The sequence below is a fragment of the Macaca mulatta genome, chromosome 5 (assembly GCF_049350105.2).
Source record: "Macaca mulatta isolate MMU2019108-1 chromosome 5, T2T-MMU8v2.0, whole genome shotgun sequence".
Taxonomy (NCBI): domain Eukaryota; kingdom Metazoa; phylum Chordata; class Mammalia; order Primates; family Cercopithecidae; genus Macaca; species Macaca mulatta.
The window spans coordinates 131502970-131518171 of record NC_133410.1 but is presented as its reverse complement, the minus strand read 5'-3'; the positions used below and the strand labels follow the sequence as shown (position 1 = coordinate 131518171).

General features: G+C 40.3%; 1 long non-coding RNA gene across 1 annotated transcript; it reads right to left on the bottom strand.

The window, feature by feature from the left end:
• Positions 1 to 1290: 1290 nt before the first annotated feature.
• On the bottom strand, positions 1291 to 14744 carry LOC114678390 (uncharacterized). The gene is made up of 2 exons (XR_003729774.2): positions 14609 to 14744; positions 1291 to 10729 (listed from the first exon to the last, which is right to left on the bottom strand). It is a non-coding gene; the product is annotated as an uncharacterized LOC114678390 (long non-coding RNA).
• Positions 14745 to 15202: the final 458 nt, after the last annotated feature.

The following is a 15202-nucleotide window of genomic DNA, read 5'->3' as shown; positions in this document are numbered from 1 at the left end:
GGGGTTTCACCTTGTTGGCCAAGCTGGTCTTGAACTCCTGACCTCAAGTGATCCGTCCACCTCGACCTCCCAAAGTGCTGGTATTATTGGCATGAGTCACCATGCCTGGCCAGTTTCTGTAATTTTATTATTAGGAACAATGGTATGATGAATATGTACTTTGTATTTTGTCTTCCTGGACACACATAAAAGCTTTTCTAGGATAGCCACTGTCTTGGACTGCTCAGGCTGCAAAATACCATGCAAATGCAAATACAAAACACCATAGACTGAGTAGATTAAACAAGCAAAACTTATTTTCTCACAGTTCTGGAGGACGGAAGTCTGAGATCAAGGTACCAAGGAGAACTGGGCTCTGGTGAGGCCCCTTTTGCTGCCTTGTAGGTGGCCACCCACTGTGTCTTTATGTGGCAGAAAGAGAGGGAGAATGAGATCTCTTTCTCTTCCTCTTGTTAGAAAGACACAGTGTTACTGCATCAGGGCCTCATCCTTATTACCACATTTAACCTTAAATATCTCCTAAAGACCCTGTGACTAGATACATTGAAGGTTAAGGCTTTAACATGTGAATTTGAGAGGACACAATTCAGTCCATAGCAGCCACTTGGAAGTGAAATTGCTGGGTTGTATGGGACGTGCATCTTCAACTTTTCTAGGTACTTCCAAATTATTCCCCAAAGTGGTTGTAAAATTTACATACCCACCAGCAACTGTATACATGAGATATTTTTACCTGGAAGAACTTAAAAATCCCAAATGAAAAAGGGTATAATCTTCTCAAATTGCAATTTCTCCTTCCCATTGCACTGACATCTGGCAAGTCTTCCAAGCAGTTGTCTAATTGGCTTCTGCCAATCAAATCTCATCTTTTACAGCCATGACACCACGAGGAGTGATCTGTTCTCTAATCCCAGTATGAAAAACACTGACCTTACTCAATCCAGTAGAATATCTCTAGAGGTCAATGACATAGGATAGAGTTGAGTTGGGGCATAATCCCAAAAGATACAATCCCTATTGCCTTAATTCCAAATGTTGAAATCCTGAAAGATCAAAATACCAAATATATAATTCGGAGAAAAACTTATTTATTTAGCGATAGGGTCTTGCTTGTTGCTCAGGTTGGAGTGCAATGGCTATTCACAGGCACGAGCATAGCATATGGCAGCCTCGAACTCCTGGGCTCAAGTAATCCTCCTGCTTCAGCCTCCCATGTAGCTGGGTGGGACTACAGGCATGTTCCACTAAACCCAGGTAGAAAAAATAATTTAAAAAAATTTAAAAAATACATTTATTTACATTTTAAAGGGAATTTATTTGAGAAACATATAAAAACATGACAGAACACATCATAGGCCACTTTACACCGTAAAATAGGCAATAATAACATACACATTTTTGCAAGCATAAGCACTCAAGTATTCTAATGATAGCCACATGCATATAACAGTTATGAGCAGATAAACCATATTCATTAATAAATAAGTCAAAAAGTGAAATGTATAAACACATGTCACTATGGTTGGTAACTATGTGCACCCAGCTTTATAAATGCAGTCATCTGAAATACTATGATGGACAACCTGCATGTTTCAATGAGACCCATCAAAAACCACATTGAGTCACCACCACATATGCAGTTGCCCAAGTAGCTGACATCTTGAGATATTTTATCTTTCACAAATTCAGATGTACAGAAAGGACATCTCTTCATTATTAAGGAAGTTTTGACATTTTCATATACACGCACAATGCTTACACACAAAGTCAACGTTCCGATATTGCACTTTCATAGAGTCAAATTTGCAAAAAATGCATAAAACAAATTAGAACTCTACAGAAGTCTTTACACAACTTATATCTCCAGTACTGGAAATGAAGCAAACATAGCATAGGAAATTGGCACTATATGTGAAAGAGTATAAGTTGTATATGATTGAATAATTTGGCAAGGGAGATTTCTGTATTTTTCATTTGCATTTTTACTTCTTCTATGATTTTTGAAACACTCACTGCACTTGTACTTGAAGAGTGACTGTGGTCTACAAATTTTGTAAGTATGCACAGTCCATTTGAAAGTCTGGTTATTGCTCAGTCATTGCAATTAAGTGATTTTCTGCTTTCACAATGCCAATAGTAATTAGCTTTTAAAGTTTTATCTTTCACTATTAAGAGGCCTCATACACTTAGATCATCATAGCCTTTTGTGAGAGAAAAATTTCACAGATCTCTCCCGTTATGTTGCAAGTAATACAGTAAGGAGGAATGACATTTGGCTTCCTTAATACCAAATCTATTTTAGTCAAGGTTCTCCAGAGAGACAGAACAAATAGGATATGTGTATAGATAGAGGACAGGAGCTTTATCAGTAAGATGGGCTCACACAGTTATGGAGGCTGAGAAGTTCCACAACAGGCCATCTGCAAGCTAGAGACTTGGTTCAGTCCAAGTCTGAAGTTCACAGAACTAGGAAAGCTGATATTGTAACTCAGTTTGTGGCTGGAAGCCTCAGCACCTAGGAGATGGCTTGTGAAAGTCCTGAGTCCGAAGACTGGTGAACCTGGAGTTCTAGTGTCGAAGGCAGCAGAAGGTCTACCCCAGCTCTCAGAGAGAGACCAATTTGCCTTATGTGTTTCTTCTCTCTCCTGGCCTCCAGCTGATTGGATGGTGTCCTTCAACATTGACAGCAGATCCCCCACACCTAGTTAACCCACTCAGACTCACACACTAATCTCCTCTGAGAAAACCCTTACAGACACATCCAAAATAATGCTTTACCAGGCTTGTAGGCTATACACAAGTCCACCCTTTGTCACCCATATGCATCACCTTAAACCACATTTAATTTCCAAATAAAGACAGCAAGATAATAGTTCTGACTAACTTGATGCAACTAACATGATGTAACTATCCAGCGTGCAACTGAACACACACTAATCCTTTCCCCCAGAATTCAGCATTCAGGGTTTTAATCTTTCATGGTTGTGATTTTGGGGATTTTGGATGTTAGGGATTTTGATCTTTTGGGATTTCAACATTCAGAATTAGGGTATTTGGGACTGCATCTTTCAAGATTATAATTGGCACTGGAAAGAACTACTCAGTGGATTCAAACTGGCAGCTGGAATTCTTTCCCAGAAAAGCCATGTCCCATTTGCTGTGACCAAATGACACAAATAAAGTTTCAAGTCTATTGCAGGGGAGTCCATCAAGCTCCAAATTGTCTCTGATTCCAGTTGTGGAAAGCCCGTGTGTTCGTTGACATCTACAGTGACTTCCCTTTTCTTGCTTTTTCAATCAGGATATATAGGTTTCCTTAAAAATGGTTTAAATGGCATCAGATGCCCTCTCTTTTACTCACCCTGCCACTCTCTCTCCTCCAGGTTAGCAATTTGCGTTCTCATTTCTACAGCACTTTCTCATTTCTACAGCACCTTATTTTCCTTCTGCTAATGTGATTCCTCCTCATGCCTACACAGAGAAGTTTTATTTGCCCCCGGAGGTGCTCGTATGTGAATTGAGAAGAACCTGCTTAGAGAAAGAGATGGTTTCGTATGTTTCAATCATGTAGACAGTCTATGAATCAAAAGGGATTTTTCAGACTGAGTTAAACAATCTATTTTTCTTCCTGTATGTGTCACCATTTTTCTGGAAACTCTTACTTATCAGGTACAACTTTCCTTCAGGAGGTTCTCTGACAGCTCAATCATGTTCTATGCTGGATCCCACAGTGAAGCCAGAAAGCTGAAAGTGTTTGCAGTTCTCATTTCCGTGGCAACTGTCTGAAGGACCAAATACGAGATATTGATTCACTGTAGGACCCAGCAGAAGAAGGAACTGAGTGGTGAGGAAAACCCCTTTTAGTCAGAAATTTTTCATTAGGAGGTCAAGACCTTTGAAAAATTAATGGAAAAGTACTGAACAATACCTTTACGTATTAAAAAAAAAAAAAACGCACAAATGCTGTACTGTTCTTAACTAGGGAATTTTACATTTGTGTGTCATAACGAATCCATTTCCTCTTCACTGTCCCCTGCTCCGTCTTCTTTCCATAACTGTCAGTCTATCCATGCCTTTTTCTTTCCACTGTAACACGATGCCTCTCTAACTCAGCAGAACTGGAAAAATACTTAACAGCTAAAAGGTACAAATGGATATGAATAATTCCATACATTTATGGGGCTCTCTGAGCAATGGACCAGTAAATACTGCCCAAGTTGTGCTATGCAGATTCCCTGCATTATCTTGGGAAAAGAAAGTTTCCTGAGCAGGAGTCAACACGGGAAGTTGAATGGCTTTCCAGTTTCTCCTGCCTTCGATTTTTATTATTTTTATTTAATTTCAAAGACTGAATTTTTAGAGCATTTCTTTCATAGTCAAATACAATTGTAAAACACATTGGAAAGTCAAATAAGATTTGTTTGGATAATCTACCGTCACCTTTGGCATGAAAAATCAAGAAGTCACTAAAATGTCCCCTACTGTGGGGGTAGAGGGATGATATGTCTACGCCACAGTTAGGCAATATACATAATCCCCAAGAAAAGACTTCGGCTTAAGGTTGTTGCAGCCTTCAGAGGAAAACTGATAAAAACTTGAGCACTTCTACATATCAAGCTGTTTGGGTTTTTTCTGCCACATCTTACTTTTTATTTCCTAGCAACTGTGTTATGTAAAAAGGATCTGAGGGTTTTGAAAAGAATGTATTGCCAGGCGCAGTAGCTCATGCCTGCAATCCCAGCAGTTTGGGAGGCCGAGAGGGGTGGATCAATTGAGGTTAGGAGTTCGAGACCAGCCTGGCCAATATGGTGAAATCCCATCTCTACTAAAAATACAAAAAATTAGCCAGGCGTGGTGGCACATGCCTGTAATCCTGGCTACTCGGGAGACTGAGGCAGGAGAATAGCTTGAACCCAGGAAGTGGAGGTTGCAGTGAGCCAAGGTCACGCCACTGTAACCCAGCCTAGGCAACAGAGTGAGACTCTGTCTCAAAAAAAAAAAAAAAAAAAAAGTATATATATATACACACACACACACACACACACACACACACATATAATTGCAAAAATCTGTCATTTTTATAGCTAGCAATTAAATTGAGACACTATTTTAATAAAGATCATCATTAAGACATTTCTTTCAAAGTCACTGAGTAACCTACTGAAATCCATGTCATCATCAACTTATTTATCAGGGGCTCAGAGTGAGACAGAGAATTAAGGTAGTTATCCAGCAAGAGGGAAACCCCTAATTTGTATTATTGCAACATAGTTATCCTGTAGTCTATGTTTTTAGCTCCCATTTATTATTTCTTAGTGTTCATTTATCAAGTTTCTTTATTTCTCACAACTTCTAATAATTTTTTAGAAACACTGAGTAAACTCTGCCATTGTAAGTCCTGAAGGGAATTTCCGACATAAATGGACCAAAAGCACAAAACCCTGTAAGTAGTTAGGCAAAATTTTTCCTTAAAGTTATGTCAATCAAGATGTTAACATAAAGATCTACCTTTCTTTAGTGCTCAAACACTAAAAAGGAATTGTATGTTTGCAGATATCATTTCTATGTTACATTTTTGTTGATTATTATACAAATATTAGTGCATATATATAGATATATATATACACATACATGTATCTACACAGACACTCATAAAACAAATCGTTTGTATCTTCAGTTTCTTGGTGTTGTTTTGCTTTCTTAGGCACATGCTTTTTTTCATCCTTATAACCTTAAAGGACAAAGTATTTTACATGTTTTATCATTGTTTGTTAATACCGTTGATAGTTATAACAATGAGCCTGGGCCGGGCGCGGTGGCTCAAGCCTGTAATCCCAGCACTTTGGGAGGCCGAGACGGGCGGATCACGAGGTCAGGAGATCGAGACCATCCTGGCTAACACCGTGAAACCCCGTCTCTACTAAAAATACAAAAAACTAGCCGGGCGAGGTGGCGGGCGCCTGTAGTCCCAGCTACTCCGGAGGCTGAGGCAGGAGAATGGCCTAAACCCGGGAGGCGGAGCTTGCAGTGAGCTGAGATCCGGCCACTGCACTCCAGCCCGGGTTACAGAGCAAGACTCCGTCTCAAAAAAAAAAAAAAAAAAAAAAAAACAATGAGCCTTAGTTCAATATTAAAATATTTATTAATTGACAGCTTTTTGAGTTGCTGTATGATTTTTAAAACTTATTATTAATATTTTTAATGGACAAATTTTAATTTTATGCATGTATGGGGCACAATGTGATGTTTTATTATACAGTTTGTATAGAATGTGGCAATGATTAAATCACGCTAATTAACATATCCATCACCTTGATTAACTATCATTTTTTATGATGAGACATTTTAAATTTATTCTGTTAGTGACTTTTTTTATATTTATAATACTACATCCCAAATTCTATAAGACATTAAAAAAATTTTACTATGATTTTTAAATTACTACTACTGCTATGACTTTTGCTATGATTTCTTAAGGAAATATACCATATATGTCAGGTGAAAGTTGAGCAGTGTTAGGGCCAGAGTGTCATCCCCATCTCCTCCAAAGCTTAAGAGGGTGGGCATCTCAAAAGAGTATGCTGGTGTCCAGGAACTCTAGGGGATTTTGACCTGTACCTGGGACCCTCCTTCCTGGCCTCCTAACAGTTGGTGGCTCTCGGATAGGGGAGCTCATGAAGTGGCCAAAAGTAGTGATCAGGCTCAGACATATGCCCATTTCTGTAATTCAAAGAAAAGGGTGTCTTGCTGAGGCCGGTGGATCACTTGAGCCCAGGAATTCAAGACCAGCTTGGGCAACATGTTGAAATGCTGTCTCTACTAAAAATAGAAAAATTAGCCAGGTGTGGTGGCCCATGCCTGTGATTCCAGCTACTTGGGAAGCTGATGTGGGAGGATCACTTGAGCCAGAGAGGTGAAGGCTTCAGTAAGCCTTGATTACCCTGCTGTACTCCAGCCTGGGCAAAAGAGCAGGACCTTGTTTAAAAAAAAAAAAAAAAAGAGAGAGAGAGAGAGAGAGAGAAAGAGAAAGAAAAGAAAGAAAGAAAGAAGAAAAAAAGAAAGAAAGAAAGAAAGAAAGAGAAAGAAAGAAAGAAAGAGAGAGAGAGAAAAGGAAAGGAGTGTCTTAATGTGTTTTAAAGAGAATGTAACTGTGGCAGGGGCAGGGATGAATCCGGCCTTTGGGTACATGGAGCTAGGATGAAATTCTGCCAGTGTTTTCCCCTTTCCTCTCTTGTCCCTGCTTCTCTCAGAACATTTATGCTCTCCCACAGCAGAGCAGGGGAGCTTCTTCCAACCAGGAGAATTTGGCCTTCTACCGCACCAGAGCCTCCCATCTCTACCTACCTCAAAGAAGAGCTAGCACCTGTGCAACTGGCCTGGCTGTGGGTGGGGGCTTCCACTGGCCCAGAGTGAGTGGCGATTAGCCCTGAGCTACTCAACAATGTGTAAGAGCATGCATTCCTGAGGGAATATTAAAAGTGGTTTTGGTAGTAGATATGCAGAATTGATTCACTTGGTGGTCTCAATTTGTAAGCCCATGGTTCAAGCCACTGTTATTTGAAGGTAAAGCCTTAAGAAGTATTTGAATTGTATGTAAGATGTGATATATAGATCTGTATTCATTTTTAAGTACCAGTTATAAAAAAGGAAGGCTGGAAAATCTCAAAGTTTTAACAATTTTATTAAATTTTTATAGTTAAAATATATAGTTATCAATAATATATTTTGCTGGCTATAAAATTTGTGGGGAAACTAGTTAAGTGATAATTTACATGATCTCTTTTAGGATGTGAGACATAGACTGTGGAGGGAAGTTGCTTTCGGAATGAATTGAAAAAGAAAATTCTAGTGATAAACAGAGAAACTACATGTCTATATTGAATAGTTTGGTTTTTAAAACTATGAGACAAGCCACGTGAGGATTGCTTGAGCCCATGAGTTGGAGGACAGCTTGGACAACATAGCAAGGCCCCATCTCTCTCTCTAAAAAAAAAAAAAAAAAAAAAGGACGGGGAGAGACAAAATGAATAAAGTTATACAGTTTTAACGGAGGAAAAAAGTTAGTTAAAATAGTGATGTTGCTGAACAGTCTCAGAATTAGAAAGGTAATGTTGCGAGTTTTTATTAGAATAAATTTATATCCTAAGGTTAGAGAAAAATTTAATCTCTGAGCTCTGAACTGAGTAAGTTAATGCATGTTTGTGGAATTTTCAAATAAATGGAACACACACATGGTTTCTACTGCCTCTCTTAGTTTCTTCAAAATCAACTTTTCTTCTAACAAAACATAACCATTACTCTTCCATGAAAGAACTAGAGATTCTTCCAAAAGATGAGTCATTGCAAAATGAGAGTCTTACCTTGAAGATATGAAAGGAGGTTGCATTCAAGGTGTATCCAGTCTTCCACAGTTGGAACATAGGAAAAATTTTTCCCAAAGGAATGATGAACAGAAGAGGAATGAGTCTTAGGAATTTTTTTTCTTTTCTGAGATGGGGTCTTGCCATGTTACTCAGGCTGCTCCTGCACTCCCGGGCTCAAGGAGTCCTCCTGCCTCAGCCTCCCAAGAAGAGTCTTAGGAATTCTAAATGCTGGTTACCCCGATCCCTCCAGCATTCAGACTGATGTTGTATCCAGCAAAGGATCACCAGCCAAATGAGAGACATTAAGCATTGATTTATTAAAAATCTGCACAACTGCCTGAATAAAGGATTTTCAGTATTTGGGGATGGAGAATTCATCTTAGGCCTGAGACTACAGTGGAATTTCCTTTGTAAATATGAATCATGGGAACCATAGGCTCAGGTGTGTCTGGGAAGGAAGGAGAGAGAGGGAGGGAGGAAGAGAGAGAGAGATATGGGAAACATAGGCTCAGGTATATCTGGGAAGGAAGGAGAGGGAGGGAGGGAGGAAGAGTGACAGAGAGAGAGAGAGGGAGAGAGAGAGATTGCAGAGCAGACTCCAAGTTCATGAAGGCAAACGTTGTGTGGGAGGACACAGACCTGAAAGATAGTGGCAGGTCCTCATAGCCTTTCAATACGGCGATTCTACCCACTTAGGAAAGGAGGCCCAATAAAATTTGACCAACCAGCCCCTCCTCTTCCTCTGGAAAGAGCAAACAAGGAAAAGAGAGGAAGCATAAAGGGAGAAGGAAATCCAAGCAATGAGGAAGAAGTCATCTCCCAACAGACTACTGATATCAGTCAGTTATATTTTGGGGTTAAATGGGTTTTTGTTGTTTGCCTGGAAACAGTATAATATTGTTTCTATGGGAAAGAGTGTTCTGAGTTCTAAATAAATGACTCATAAATGACGTTTTGGACTGCAACATATCAAGACAATTGAGCTTATTTTTCACATTAACTGTACACGCACCTCATGTACTATGATGATATGTAGGACTGGGCTTTGTCAGCAATGACTGTACGGTCCTGTCAGAGTTCTACAAAATGAGAGTGAAGATACATTTTCTTCTTAGGCTATGCTAGGAAACATACACATTTCAGCAAATAATACAAACTAGGATTAATTTAATCACTTGTTAATTTAACAAGTGCAGTCCAAGGGGAAATTATTCAAGAAATAATATAGCATTTTTTTCTGGCTTAACTTCTACCACACTTACTCACTGAATTAGATAAATGATTTTATCAGTTAGCTTTAAAAATTTTTTTGTTTTGTTTTTGGTAGAGGTAGGGTTTTGCTGTGTTACCAAAGCTGGTCTCAAACTCCTGGGCTCAAACAATCCTCCCACCTTGGCCTCCCAAAGTGCTAGGACTACACGCATAAGCCACTGCACCTGGCCTCAATTAGCTTTTGGTATCTTATAAGCTCCACCCCAAAATTCAGTGGCTTAAAATAAAAACTATTTATATGACTCATGTGTCTGAGGACTGACTGATTGAGGCTGAGCTATCTGGGCAGTGCCCTTTCAAGTTATGTATCCAGCTAGTCTTGGCTGCTCACAATGATTTGGGTTCAGGTTGGCCTCCAACATGCTCATTCTTGTGCCTAGGTAGAGGGGACAGAATGTTCGGGGAAGTTCTTCTTATGGTGACAGCAGATGTGCAAGAGATCATGAAGCAAATTCAAGGCATCTTAAGCCCTAAGCTCATCATGGACCTTTGTCATTTCCACTTTCTTCAGTTGCCCAAACCAAATCATATGGCTGAACCCAAAGTTAAGGTGTGGAGAAATATATTCTGCTTCATTAGTGGGAAGAACTGCAAAGTTCATTGAAATGATTGTAGACACAGGAAGGGGCTGACTTGATGGGAGAGTTCCTGGCTGACTTAGAATTGAAGTCAATGCTGCAATCTACCACAATGATTATGAACCCAATGGACTTAAATTAGTTCTACTTGGAGAGTCAGGTGTCCATGTTTGGGGATAAGGGCAAAAGAAACAGGGCAAGCTCTTTGTAACTGAACCCAGTTTTGGCTGCTCAAAAGCCAAACATGAGAGAGAAGAATTGGTGGCAGAAAAAGCAGGCTTATTCATAAAGCCAGCAAAACAGAGAAAATGGTGAACTAGCTTAGAACTTAACTTCTAAAGTACTGTCTTAAATTTTTCTGGCTGGCAAGAAGGTTTTTATGGTAGGTGAATATGAGGAGGAAAAGGTGGTTTAGATCAAGAGGTGATGACAATTGCAGGCATCTGGATGCCAGCTAGGGTCCGACGAAGTTGGGATCTTCTTTGTCCTTGGTCAGGTCACAATGCTCCTGTAAATCTTTAACAAAACATAGCCAATTGTTTATATACTTTGCCTTTAATCCCAGAGTTAGTTTTTAAAACTGCATGATTATTGTTTTTGCATTCTATCTCGGTGCTCTAAAATTATCCTAGTTTACATGTAAGAATGGGGAAGCCCCTTAAACAAAAATGGAGTTAGTTGTGTTAGTCCTTTTGCTGTTTTACTGTTACCTTTTGAGTGGCATGCCTTGCAAAGGCACAGTGCCTAACCCTGCCATTTGAAGATTCAAGACCTGGCCAGGCATGGTGACTTACGGTTGTAATCTTGGCACTTTGGTATGCTGAGGTGGGAGCATCACTTGAGCCCAAAAGTTAATAACCAGCCTGGGCTACATAGTGAGACACCGTCTCTACAAAAACAATTAAGAATTATCTGGGTGTGGTGATGCAAACCTGTGGTCCCAGCTGTTTGAAAGGCTGAGGCAGGAAAAGGGCTTCAGCCCAAGAGTTTGAGGTTGCAATGAGCTATCATCACACCCCGCCCTCCAACCTGGGCAACAGAGTATGACTCTGTATCAATAAATAAATGAATTTAATTAATACATGCATAAGTAAATAAATTAATTAAAAAATAAAAGACTCAAGATTTTCCTGAATTTGAATTTTAAAAGTTTGATCCACTAGTCCTGCAGTGGTTGCTGCATCCCTCTTTCTTCATCTCAGAACTGTGGCAAATAGAGCCAGCTAGGAACTTTCCCATTAAGTCAGGCTAATGGGTAGTGGATGCCCAACGGAGGCAGAAGCACTGAGGGAGGTACTATGGGAAGCATGTGCACCTTCTCATGAGCTTTGAAAAATTCCAATTAATTGGGGAAGTCTATTTTTAATTTTTGTTTTTTTTAGAGACGGAATCTCAGTCTGTTGCCCAGGCTGCAGTGCAGTGGCACCATAGCTCACCCTAACGTCAAACTTCTGGGATCAGGTGATCCTCCTGCCCCAGCCTCCTGAATAGCTGGGACTACAGCTATTCACCACTACCCTTGGCTGGAGAAGTCTTAAGAAGCGCCATGAAGTGCTGGCGATATGCCTCTGGCTCCCTACCTAATCTGGATTATGAGAGAGAGAGAGAGAGAGAGAGAGAGAGAGAGAGAGAGAGAGACTGATAGATTGCAGGGCAGACTCCAAGTCCATGAAGACAAATGTTGTGTAGGAGGACATAGACCTGAAAGATAGTGGCAGGTCCTCATAGCCTTTCAATACAGTGATTCTGCCTACTTAGGAAAGGAGACCCAATAAACGTTAACCAACCAGCCCCTTCTCTTCCTCTGAAATGAGCAAACAAGGAAGAGAGAAGGAGCTGGCGATATGCCTCTGGATATATAATGTAATCCTAATCAGGATTACAAGAGGAGAGAATGGTAGAGTAACTGGCTTGGTGACTATGCTTGCTTTTATTGGGATGGTATAAATATAAAAGTTTTGTACTTTACTATAACAATTATGGAACAAAAATTTTACAAATTTTTAGCGCATTTTGATTATTAAAGCATTCTAATTCTCCTATATAATATTCAGTCCTGTTCTCAAACTCATTGAAAGGTGTCTTCTCCTTCCTCTAACTCAGGGTAGTTCTGCCTGAAAAGATCTGTTCTGTATCCATTTTTCTCCTCCTCTTTTCCTAATTGCAACTGGGGATGAGGGAGGAAGGGCAGACTTACAGACCTCTTCTTGGCTGGCCATGATGCATTTCTATTCAATGCAGTCAACATCCTGATGAGGAGGTGCTAACATCCTTTGCAAATGAAGGGGTTATTTGGGTGAAGATTCCTTAGGCACTGGCTCTCCTTTGCCAGGCTTGGCCATCTATTCCAGGCAGGCCCAGTTGATGGCCTGCAATGCATGTGCTTCTTAGCCAGCATCCTCTTTTCCAATACACACATAGCCTACACTGCAGACATTGTTCAAGACTAGCCCTAATTCTCACTTTTCAGCAAAGTGTTAGGTCAGCAGGAACATATAGGATCCATCTTCTATCAGAGACTGACAAATTAAGAACAGAGTGGTCCTTGGACCTCACCATGCTCTCTCTCTCCAGATCTCTTTGCTCCTATTCCAGCTACATGGGGGTTAAGCAACATGTCCACTCTTGAAGCAGATCCCCATTATGATGATAAAAATGCTGGTCTCCAGCCTGGGTAACAGAGCAAGACTACATCTCTACTAAACAATTTGAAAAAATCAGCTGGTGGCATGTGCCTGTAGTTCCAGCTACTGTGGGTGCTGAGGCAGGAGGATCACTTGAGCCCAGGAGTTCAAGGCTGCAGTGAGCTGTTATTATGCAACTGCACTCTAGCCTGGGTGACAGAGCAAGACCCTGTCTTAAAAAAAGAATGTTGATTTCCTCTTCTTCTAGGAAGAAATTGATCTTTAGAAGAAATTCTGGTTGCTTTTTTCTCTCCCTTTCCATGAGCTTTGGGGAGAGGAAAGCTATACCTCTTTTCCTCTCAGTCCTTTCTGTGGACAGGAAGCAGAGATGGGAGAAGCTTAGGATTAGTAGCAGGAGCAATCGTGCTGCTTGAAGCCCCAGGAGAATGTGATAGGCTACAGCTTCTGGCAGATCTCTGTTTTTAAAATGTAGAGGTACTCACTGGTTTTTTACTTTAGTTTGGGGCCCCAGTTGCAGTTCAGGAACAACAGGAAAGGTCTTATGATGTGTCCTGTCAGCTTTGGAACCAGGCTTATCTTGGTTCAAAACTGGGCTCTGCTACTTACTATTAAGTCTCATTTTCTTCATCTATAAAGTGGTGTCACTAGTGCCTACTTCTCAGGGTTATTTCAATGATAGAATAAATGAATAAACGTCACTTGACTTCCACATTAGAGGTATTCATCACTGTTAACGAAAAATCACTATCTTCTCTCACCACCTCATCCTCCATGTCCGCCCCCTGCTCCTTGCTTGCCCCACATTTGTGCATGTCTAGATCTATGTAGATAGACATAAATGTGTACATGTGCATGTATAAAACCTAGATCTTTGATATTTTTTCCCCTTGAATGTGTAAGTTATGTTATTGGTGCAATAAAAATATATTTGGAATGTAAATCTTCAACATTCAGTCGCAATGCTCCTAAATTCTTCTATGATTCATCAAGTCATAATTATCGGGTATGGACTCGCTATTTCCTGCAGCACACTGTGTAGGTGTTGTTATTACCAGAAATCCTCCATAATGCTACCCAGTCATTTCAGCCTCTGTTTCTACAGAAATGACTAGGATGAAAGAAAAGGAAGATTAAAACTAAGAAATGTGATTGTTTTCATGTTTTACCATCAAGAATATCCTTTTAGTTAAAATGAGATTATTTAAATAAGAATAAACAAATTTAAATAAAAAAGAAGTTTTGATGTTGATTTCTAAACTGAGTAGGGTTTTACCTGACAAAATCTACAAAGCAGAATATTTATCCTCAAAATATATCAGTCACACAGCATCACTACTCATGTTTTTATACCCTTAAATATGGTAGGTTTTCTAAAAGCTTAGTAGATCGAGAGCTTTTTAGGTTACATGGGCTCTATGTTTAGAGAAAGGAAGAAGTACAATCATTCAACAAACATTTATTAAGCATCAAATTACATAACTTACAAGCTTCTGACTCTCTTCTCCACTGCTTTAAAGTTTAGAGACTAGAGTCTAATAGAGGAGAAATAAACAACAACAACAAAATCACACTCCCATCTCCTTCCATCCTCCTTCATTACCTAACATGGGTACCACCAGCTCCAACACCAATTTTGACACCCTCAACTGGGAAGCAGTTTTACTGCGCACCAGTTACCAACTTGTCTGAGCCCAGTGAGGCAGAGCACCCACACACACAACGAGTTATGTGAAGAGGGTTTATTACTCACCAATAGGCAGCAAAGGACAACAGAATCCTGATTCACTGTGAGCTGTTCCCTCAAGGCCCAAGAAAGCTGCCCAGGATGGACGGAGCACAGACTGTGCTGCCCTACTTGCAACGCAGGAAAGGGACCCTGAAAGGCAGCCAGTCCCAGGTGATATACTTCAGGGTCACATGATATACTGGGCTGAAGTGTGGAGGACATCCTGTTCTGGCTGTGGGAAGGCCTGGAACAGAGCCCAGGCTGTTCCGGCCAGCTCCTCCCTTATCTCAGGATGGTGCGTTCCCAGCACATTCTGCAGTTATTATTGAGAACTGCAAGTGAAAAAGGGAGAGAACTGGGCCAGTCCAAGGCTGCCTGGAGAACTGTCCTGCACCAACACTACTATGACCACCTCCATTATCCCAAAGCAGTCTCAGGAAGATCTGCTATATTTGCCCTGCAGATCAAAGCCTATAAGAATTCGAGAAAACTTGATTAACTGCATCCTAAATTTTATCATCTGCAAAGTCTACATAATATTTTTCTGGTTTGTCATATTAACCAGGTTACCAAGTGTCTTCCTTAGGTAGCCATAGGTAAACAAATACATCTGGAATG